Here is a 7,109-nt window from a genome sequence, read left to right as displayed (position 1 = left end):
ATTTTTTTCGATTTAACACGAGTTTTTCCATTTAACACGCTTTAACATAGATCATGAATACCCCTAATGTTAAAACGATATAACATTTAACATGGTTGAGAGTCTGTTAAATGTAGAATGACGTTACGCAGCCAACTGAGCTCGTCACCATTTTTTTGTCGTATTAGCTTACTTGCTCGCTGTTTGTGTTTTGATTGTGTTAGTATTGTTGAGGATGTTTTTTAAACTAATAAAGCAATGGATGAAAATAATAATAGTGTAATGACGGTTGCCAATCTTGATTCTCTTCCTCACAAGTCTGAAGATCAACAAGGCCACTCAGTGGACAAACCTTCACGCAATTTTTACTCAATTTAGGCATGTTGTAATAAATTAGTTTGGTTAACTCTTAAATGTCAACAATTATATTTTAAGAGAGATTTTTTTTTTCAATCATTTATTTATTTTTATTCTTATTTTATTTTATTTTAGTATGAATGTGATCATTCATCATTATTACCTATTGCCCACAACTTTGTGGCAGATTCTAATATCTATCAATAATTAAAAATTATTTTAATTAAAAAAAAAATGTAAACAATAATATGAAGTTTTGGATAAAAAGATTATAAAACAAGTTGCTCAGAAAATCTACTAGGAGCTCTTAGGTATGTAACATTTCACAAGACTTTAAATAGGGCTGCTCACAATCTTATAATCATAACATTTACCGTAGTAAAACATTTTACATTTAATACAACATCGTGAATACCCTTAATGTCACATGCAACGTTCTGGAAATTATATTCGTTTCTATACATCCTGGTAGGGACATGACGGCCGTGCGGGTTGGGGCGCAGGTTCCAGTACGCTCGGTTCGGAACGTAGTGGGTTCGATTCCTTCCTGGGGCAGTTAACATGAATGAATCTTGACACTCCCACCTTGGTTAGTACGCAGCGGCAACTTAGGTGGCGGTCAGTGGTTGGCAAAAAGGACCACTAGGCCCACTTGCCGGACTTGTTCCCCCACCAAATACCAGTGCCAGTACACATCCTGGTAGGTACGATCGAAAAAAAACAGATAAGGCGAGATGAACCTTGAACGAAAGTCTTCATCATCGCTTTGAGGAGAAGCGAAAATGTGGTATAGGTGGTACAACATGATGGTCTATGTTTTGAATGGTGAACAATGAATTTGTGAATGAATATGGTATTAATATTTTGACTAAAAACATTTTCTGCGCAAGTGGACATCGAATACCTGAAGAAAGTTCATATCATCACTATTGTTGTGATGATTCAAAATAGATCATACCTTATCCACCAGCAATAAAATCTATACTTACCAATATCATCATTACCTTAGGTGCATACATTCTTGTTACATAGTTTAAGTAGAAAGCGGCTCTTGGACCTTTAACCCAAAATTTTTTACCCCACACACCTCATCAGGAAATCCCAGGAACATCAAGGCCATACAAATTATCCCCGGATCGACATCATTGGAGGAAGCTTGAAAATAAGGATCGAGCACGATAGAAGTAAGAACGGAGTCTGAATGCCCTTCTCAACCTTATATTAAGTTACGTCACGGTTCTCATTTTACAAAAGAAAGAAAGAGAGGGCGATAGAGGGCGTGTGTTAGAAAGAAAGAGATCTCATGAATAATTGTTAAATGCCTATCACTAATCAGAAATTTTAGAACTTTATTTATTTCTTCTTATTTCAAATACAAAAATGTTACTGGTAGTATACATCTAACATAAATTCTTTATTGTTCTTGTGTAAACTCCCGATAAACCAATGCTGGATCTGTGGCTGCAGACGTATCAATTAAAGATTAAAAAAATATGCTGACGGACAAAATGGCTGTTGTCTTGCCATTGAATATTACAGTAAAAATATGTTCAAGACGCCCTATAATATTTATTAATCTTATATTTATGTATCTAACTTTAGAACGATTCGGCATAGATAGTTCTGTAGCTAGAAGGAAATTAGGTAATAGTACGAAATCATACAGGAAAATATATTTATTTTCAAAAAACACTTTCATTAATATTTGGCGGGAGATGCGATGATCCCTTCTATAAAGTCCCGTGGAATGTACTTGCCCTGAAGGCAGGCCACATGTTTGTGTTGTAACATTGGCAACGAAAAAAATACAATGAGCGTGTCTTGATTCCAAGTTTATATCTAATTAATAATCAATCGAGTGATTGCGGTCCGTTTCTTGGATGTTGAGTGACAGTAGTCGGATGTCCTATACACAAGTCGTACATGACTCGTATCCCGTACACCCGAAAAACTACGATCATGCGATAGCGGGTCAACGTCCTCCCCTTGCGGGTTAGTCTGTCGTCCGCGGAGGGTCAGGTACCCAACAGAAGGAGGTATGGTCTCAAAAAAGGGGATTGGAGCGGTCATCAATGGTGACGACTGTCAAGCATCAATGGTCCTGGGTGCCAGGAAGGAGAGCCGTGGAGGGGCGGGGTGGGGAGCTGGTTCCCAGTGCCAGTCAAGCTTCTCCTCTCACTCCAGATGTCAGCTGAGCTGCCCTGGTGAGTCCTGCATCGATGTCTCTACTACTATACCACTACCTCACTCACCACACCTTGCCAACGTAAGTCCTCAGCATCCTTTCTCTTCACCACTTCTTTAGTTTGCTCGTTTAGTTCTCCAGTAGTCGATGATATTGAATCAGTAGCGTTGGTCCATTGCCTTGACGCAGGTATCCTCTCCTCCTCCGACTCTTTAGTCACTTGCAGTCGTTCATCTCGTAATTCTTAATCCTTCTCAGACTGTTTGGAAGTTGGTTGCGATACAGTGTTCTGCAGCGTTTCTAGAGCTCATAAGAGTGAGTGTACTTTATTTATACTTAAACAAATTGACAATCAACTGTTTTTTTTTATTCTACTTAGAAGGGAAACGTTACTGAAATTTTGATTTTTATGTACGTAGTATATAATGACGGTATTCTTTCCGTTTCACTTTCATCAGCACTTCATGAAAGTTGGTACGATTCTGAAATGTTTTATGTCTTATAATTAAATATATACTTCCCCTAAATCACCATATGCACATACAATGGGTTACTTACTATACTAGTCCCCAAAACACTCGCCTTTCTGCCTTCCTAAATTAATTTATATTTTTCAACAAATTTGCTGAATTTATGGTAGTACGATTGTTGAGTCAGTTTAGTTGGTTATTGCTTTACTTAACTAAAGGCTTAGTAATAAGTCAGGAATAACTTATTCCATTCTTAGCATAAATAAAATATCTTAAATCATTGTTTTAAATTGCGAGTCTCTTAAGATTCGAATGACGGTTTCTTACTTGATATTACATCACCCTTTTATAATGAGTTATAGCTTAGGTCGGCGTCCACTTTCTTTTATAGTATACCCCCCCCCCTGAAAAAAAGAAAAGATTGTTAATAATTATAAATACTTCACAGCTGTTTGAATTGCATTAAAAGTTGTATAATTATCTTTTGCACAACTTAAAAAAGAAAAAAAATAGTGCTTACAACTTATTACAAGTGGATTTCTCGGTTTACCGCTACTCAGACATCCACCAAGACCCCGGCATCAACCTAAAGGATCTATGACGGTAGGTGGATGTTGCCTACTTTGGAACTGGATTTCTCAATAAGGCAAGAATCATTATGTCGATCCAAAACCTTGGCCATTTCGTAACTGATGGATTTGCAATCATCTATTCTGAACTTCGGCTTATCGCATATCAGATTGACGGTAAAACGTGATTTTAAACTAAATAGATCGTTCTCAATTTTGTTCCTTGTACTATCCCTTGTTGCAGGTTTCTCACTATTACCATAAAAAGTTGTACTGTTAAAATTCTCAATTAAAAATAGTTAGCTATTTGAGAAAAAAATATATAAATATTGAGTTATTATCGGAATACATTAAATTTAAAGCCTTGGTTTAAACAATCCAGTAAATTGTTATTAGTTTATTACTAACCTTCAAAAAGTTACACTTAAAACATATTTAGGATTGGTACTTACTATTAATTCATAAATATTCCTATGATATCATACCCCTAGGTATAAAAATATGTAACTTGTCAGTGTATTGGCATGCTTTCCCAATTTTTAATCAGTCTATATAAAACTGGCAAACGTTGAAAAATTCACAGTGAACCTGAGAGACTACTTTAAAATTTTATAGTTCACAAAATGTTTAGATAAATTTAGAGTTTTGGGGAAATATATCTATGTTTTAATGGAAAATAAAACAAAATGAAGACAATTGCATTTCTTTAGCCAAGTTAAAATTAATTTGCCAATTTCATACTACAAGTTTATTCATTAATACAAGCAATTCCTTTAATGTTTTTTACATTCATTCCTTTTGTTATCGGTTTTTTTAACAATTTTTTTTTTTCACTTCCCGACCTAATACATTAAGGAAGACAGACCATCAGGTTTTAGAGATAAAATTATAATGGGCCATTTCAGCCGACAGGAGAAGTAAATCACTAAGTAGGCCTCCTCAAAAAGCATCTTTTTCCATTTCGTTTTAATTTGATAACATTTTCAAATTGTTTATTACTATTTTTGTTCCAAGAATCCATTTTATGATTTTATTTTTTTGTAATATTTTATTTACATACGTAAAAGTAGTTGTTTTAAAAGAAGAAAATCTGTTAAAATTGATAAAAAATATTTGAGAAACCTTTTTTTATTATTTTTTTTTTTTAACCAACAGCATCTTGGTAATAGGTGTAGTGATTGTGCAGATTCATACCAAAAACCATTAAATGTGGTTGGTACTGATGTAGAAGCAAAATAAAGCCACTAATAAAACTAAAAACAGCTGTAATATTTAAATAAAATCACGATAGTTTTGAAAAATAAAGATCTAAATAAAAGTTGGCAGTTTCGATATTTGTGCTGTATTGAACTTACTTTAATCATTGATATAAAACATTCCAATAACAAAAAATCATTAAAAAAGTGGTTTAATTTAATAATAAATTGTATCAATTAAAATTTATTATTAAATTAAAGTTTTGGACGATAGACTTTATGACTAAATTGAAGTCATAATCAATTAATCAAATTAAATAACTCAAATTGATTTGAATGAAATAAATATACATTATTTGTATGTGTATTGATGTATATTGGTTTGTATAATTTGAGTCACCGAAAACTCAAACCTTCTCTAATTAAAAATTAAAATGAAAATCAATTTACAAATTCATTAAATTTGATTCTAGATTATTTCTTTTATTTATTAATATTTTTAAGTGAGAGAGATTTTTAAAAAAATAATCTTTTACTATAATATAGAAGTTGTTTTAATTTATAAGTAGGGTGTTTCTTGGCTTTATTTTTAAAAAATATATATTAATTTTATAAATTAATTAACAAATACAAATTGTAATTTCCATGTTTCCTTAGTAAATTTATAAACAACATTTACACCCAATAGAGATGATTATCAGACCTGAATGCATGAATTAAATCCACTTTATCTGGACCATGATTTATATCAATTTTTTTAATTACTTGAAAATTTTGTATGATTTTTGTAAAAACATAAATATAGTAAACTTGCATGTAAGTATTTAAATAAATCATTTATAATCATTCCCTTTATAAATAGTTATGGTGATTTCAGTTAACATATATGTTCATAGAATAATTGTTGCTATCCATTATTTTATATCTAGTTTAACTATACTGATAATTTGTTTTAAAGTGATATAAAATAGTATATATCAGGTAAAATCACTGTAATAATAGGAAATAGAATATAAATATACATTACTTTCATTATCCTGTTATTAAATTAGAATATCCTGTTAAATTCAGTTTTCATTTTGGTTTTGAATGTGATTTTTCGAATTATTATTTTTAATCAATTTAAGTTTGTAATTGTTTTTACGATTTTAATTGAATAGTAATTATGTGCGGAAACACAATAGATTTTTATGTCTGTACATTGTTATTTTAATTATTTTTTTTATTATTTACATTACATATTCTGATTTTATTCTATGTTTGTTAAAGAGGGGAAAAAAGGAAGACATAAGGGAAGAAAATATAATTAGATATGTAGATAAATAATGGAAAAGAAATGAAGAATATTAAGGAAGAAAAAGGATTAAAAGAAAAAAAAATAAGGAAAGAAAAAATAAAAGAATAAAAAAAATCATGTATTTATAGTTAGATATGTAGATAAATAATGAAAAAAAAAATGAAGAATATTAAGGAAGAAAAATAATTTAAAAAAAAATAAATAAAAAATAAAAAAATAAAATACTATGCCTATACATTATAAGAATTTTTTTTTAAATTGTCTAAATAAGCATAAGTATGGTGTGTATTTAGCAACCCTGGACAGTTGGGCAGCTCAATTTTTTGATAAAGTTTCTCCCTCTCCCTGTAAATTATTAATTATTAATTTTCACGTGCACCTTTAGCTTAGATACGTTTTAAGAATATTATTGATGTTATGATTATCTTTTCCATCTAGTTTTTAATATTATAATTTTTTTTTTAATTCATCGATTGCCAACACAAGAAGCTAGAAATTCAGTTCATTTATCTAGTGATGCCGGGGTATGAAACCAACATAATCGGTGATTTCTCGCCGTAAGTTCCACGTCAACTCTTCCTTTATCAGGAACGAAGTGAATAAACCTTTTCGTTCATGTCCTGTCCCTTAATGCTTCGACAGAAGGTCTAACCCATAGATAAAATGGTCTGTTGGATATTTATGTACACCATCTGCCTGGGTTTAATTTGAAAGAATCGAGAAATATCGATTATTCGGCATTCGTATAAGTTTCATGACTAGAATCGATTTTTAATTTTTTTTTAAATATATATTAAAAAATACAAAATATCTTATTTTCATTGCTCTATATCCAAAAAAAAAAATCAAGCCAAATTATAGATTATTTCCAGTACCATTAGCTAATGTGACAAACCTATGGTTCCATTTTAGTAATCTGGCAGTCGATGTCTGTAGGTAGGTTTAGAAATGTTATTGATGATTGTTTAAATTTATAAATTTTATCCAATTTTAGTCTCAAAACAATTTTATTTCTTTATAAGTCCGAGCCAATTTGGCTATTCATAAGGACAATTT

The 7,109-nt window shown here is 31.0% G+C and overlaps 1 protein-coding gene across 6 annotated transcripts in view; it reads left to right on the top strand.

Moving 5' to 3' along the window:
- Positions 1 to 7,109, top strand: part of ITP (ion transport peptide) — a 165,959-nt gene that overhangs the window by 74,717 nt on the left and 84,133 nt on the right. The window contains exon 1 of one of the 6 annotated variants that reach the window (XM_014418988.3): positions 2,486 to 2,540. The exons of 1 other annotated variant lie outside the window; for it this stretch is intronic. The gene's annotated coding sequence lies outside the window, so the exon portion shown is untranslated. Of the gene's footprint in view, positions 1 to 2,485; positions 2,603 to 2,817; positions 2,837 to 7,109 lie in introns of those variants that run through there. 4 more of the 6 variants (XM_014418991.3, XM_067049066.1, XM_014418989.3 and 1 more) reach the window with 4 other exon arrangements.

This window comes from Halyomorpha halys, unplaced genomic scaffold (assembly GCF_000696795.3).
Source record: "Halyomorpha halys isolate HHAL.00 unplaced genomic scaffold, Hhal_1.1 Scaffold214.1, whole genome shotgun sequence".
NCBI classification, from domain to species: Eukaryota; Metazoa; Arthropoda; class Insecta; order Hemiptera; family Pentatomidae; genus Halyomorpha; species Halyomorpha halys.
Note: the sequence above shows the minus strand (reverse complement) of the source record. Positions and strands in the feature narration are given on the sequence as shown.